Source organism: Aplysia californica, unplaced genomic scaffold, assembly GCF_000002075.1.
Source record: "Aplysia californica isolate F4 #8 unplaced genomic scaffold, AplCal3.0 scaffold00157, whole genome shotgun sequence".
Lineage (NCBI taxonomy): Eukaryota > Metazoa > Mollusca > Gastropoda > Aplysiida > Aplysiidae > Aplysia > Aplysia californica.
In genome coordinates this window covers 530093-533274 of record NW_004797427.1, presented here as the reverse complement: position 1 = coordinate 533274, position 3182 = coordinate 530093, and positions in this window count along the sequence as shown.

The window sequence follows — 3182 nt, the reverse complement described above, 5'->3', positions numbered from 1 at the left end:
GGGGGGTTACACCCCGAAAGTCCCGATTCGGCTCAAAATTATGGATTTTTTGTTAGCTTCTTCAGCTTCTCTTATAACTATTTCATCGCATAAGAACCCCCTAAAGCCTTACTTTTTCCCATACCGGGCCTGTTTGTCACCAACATTTCCTCATAAAGTCAATCTTTTATTTTTCTTTACCGCCGTTTTCTCAACGCGCGGTTTTTCTATGTACTTTTTTTTAATAACTCCACCATTTTAAAAAAATTTTAATTTTCATGAAATTTACACAGAATGGAGAGAGAATGTAATACTAAAAATTGTATGCTGAATTTTTTATATATGGGATAGATTTTTGTTGGTGGTATCTGGACTGTGGATTTAAACGGATTTTTTACAAACTTGAATACTACCTCATGAAAAAGTTCATTAAAAACGTTCTAATTCGTTTAGGAAAACTTCTACAGACAAACTTGTAGATCGAATGTTTGCAAACATGCATGCAAAAAACCCCAATGTATTTCCATGAAAAATAAGTGCGGTATCTATTACGTACGACATGTCAACAACATCCAGTATGGCCGCCGTATCCATAGAAACGAATCTTTTTTCTTAATGATTGCGGATTTTCAGACTCCTTACTATTCTCGTTGTTATATGTGTGAAATTTGGTAAAATTTGATCTACTAATAAGGGAGACAGCACTCAGGTGTAGCCCCCATCCCCACCCCCTCCCTTCCCCCCTCATCCCTTTAAAAAAAATGCAGCTTGGTGTAACAGTTTCTAGTTTACTCACAAGTTAAAAGAGGGTAAATAGCAACGCTTTCGTTTGATACGGTTGTTGTGATGTTTGAAAGCAACAATCCACAGCATTAAATGATCTTCACTTTTGGAATTTTCAGTTCAGTTTTCTTTACAGGCAGATATACAAAATAGTGGAGCAATTCTATGGCAGTTGCTTTGTGTAAAAATAAGAAACGTAAAAGATGTAAAAAATTGAACTGGCATCAGTCTACAGAATGCTCTTGGTAGATTGTTGCCCTAAACTCGAGTCCACAGCATTTGGCAGATGAAAGTGACCTCAACCTTGAATAACAGGCCGGTTTTAGACAATATATGACCCCCCGGGGCAGTGCCACTGACTGTTGTGTCTTTAGGCCATTCCCAAAGGGGGGACATTTCTCGTTCAAGCACAGTAAATGGGCTGATTCTCATGTCACGCTCATAACTTTGCCTGATCTACAACAGGGAACTGCTGCTTTTTCTTTCCTAATCCTTACTATTGTCATTTTCCTCTACTTCTATTGTATGTTCGTCACACTCTTGTGACATGCTATTTCCGGGGTGCCTTGATAGCCAAAGCAGACTTTGTGTTGTTGAGGCTAGAGAGGTGAGAGGAGTAAGTCTGATTCCCTGTAAGGACTTCTCTGTTGACACCCACCCCTTGGCGCTCATATGATCTTATGCAGTTGCGAGCGCCGTAAAACCCTCTACTAAAAAAAAAAAAAAAAAAAAAAAAAAAGACAATTTATTTTTACAATAGATGACATATTTTCTCTCCAGTCTTTAGTTAAAAGATATATACCTCAAAGGCTGAGGTAATATTCTATGTACGATTTATTAACTTTATATATATATTTTTAAAAAAAATCAGTTTAAGCATCAAGTGTAGCATTTGTGCAATCTTAAATAACGACTACAGGAGAAAAATGGCGTAAGTTCCAATGTTAAAATTTTACATTTTTTCTGTTTTGATCAATTGTCCGGCTTGTTCCATTTTGTCCACCAATACCAGTTTTTGTTTGTTAGGAAGAGCTGTAGCCACGAGCTGGTAACACATTCCGAACAGTCGAATAAAGAAAGGGTGGCAGTAGTCCATATATGGACTTATGTAATGACGGTCATCTTCTTCAACATTTTTGATTTGACTAAATGTAAGAACGGTCATCTTCTTCAACATTTTTGATGTTACCAATGCCGTCAAATTGGTGGCAAGCTGTTCAAATGTTTTAAGCTCAGAGAACAATTTTTTCCAGGAAAGACCAAAAAAAAAAAGACAGAGCACAAACCAACAACAAAATGAACAAAGAATAGTTTCATTAAAAATAAAATCAATTGCATCCTTAGTATGTATGTTCTCTTACTTGTTTAACATATTAAAGAATTAATTATTCTACAAAATATTTCCCAGGCATAGCAACCCTCACCATAGATTAAGAGACATCAATGAAAAAAGTTAAATTGTTAATTAAATCTGACCAGCAAACCGATGAAATGCTTACATATTTCAATGTTTTGTCTCAATCTTTCCTCTAGACCACCCAGCAAAAGTACGTGAAGATCTTTGTGAACTGAACAGCCAGCAGTATAAGAAATATGGACACCACCAGGACATTCATCCCCTAGCTTATTTTGGCAGCGGCCCTAGTGATGTCTTACAGGGCATGGCGTCTCAATGTGACGTCATCAGAAATCGACGTCGGTAAGACAGCGCAAGTTTCCCTGAACTGTTTCAACCCCTATCAACAGCAGGACATCACGGACGTTCTCATGATGAGAATCGAGAAAAAACAGCTGACCGGATGGTCCAGTGGGGCGGAACTACGTCACGGCGATGTGGACGCCAGACTCACAGCCAATGACTTCACCGCCACGGGCAACATTGTCTCCGGGGCTAATAGCTTCATGCGGCTTACCTGGCCACTGGCAACCAACGACACGATCGGTCTTTACCGTTGCGATGTCACTTTTCTGAATTCCCACGGCAGCGTCGAGTGGCAGAAAGGCCTACCGACTTCCATCTCTCGTAAGAGTGACGTCACTGTTCAGATCCTGAGCGAAATGGTGGACGAGACCAAAAGACAGTGCACACGTCAAAAACAAGACATCCAGACATACGTAGCAGCGGCCATAGAGGAGAACAAAAGACACTGTCTAAAGGAGAAACAAAACATTCTCCAGAACATGACGGCCATGCTCAAGGCGCTAGAGGTGAGTTTCCTTAGCAGCAAGTTGGCTAATCATATTATAATTTATTCCATAATCCTGACCAGTACACATTTCTGTAAAGCGCATAGAACTGTGTGCACCACGGAATGCACACCAGAATAAGGGTTATAAAAGGATGGTGGTTGGTTATTTTTACTGTCGTTCTTCTTCTTCTTCTTCTTCTTCTTCTTCTTCTTCTTCTTCTTCTTCTTCTT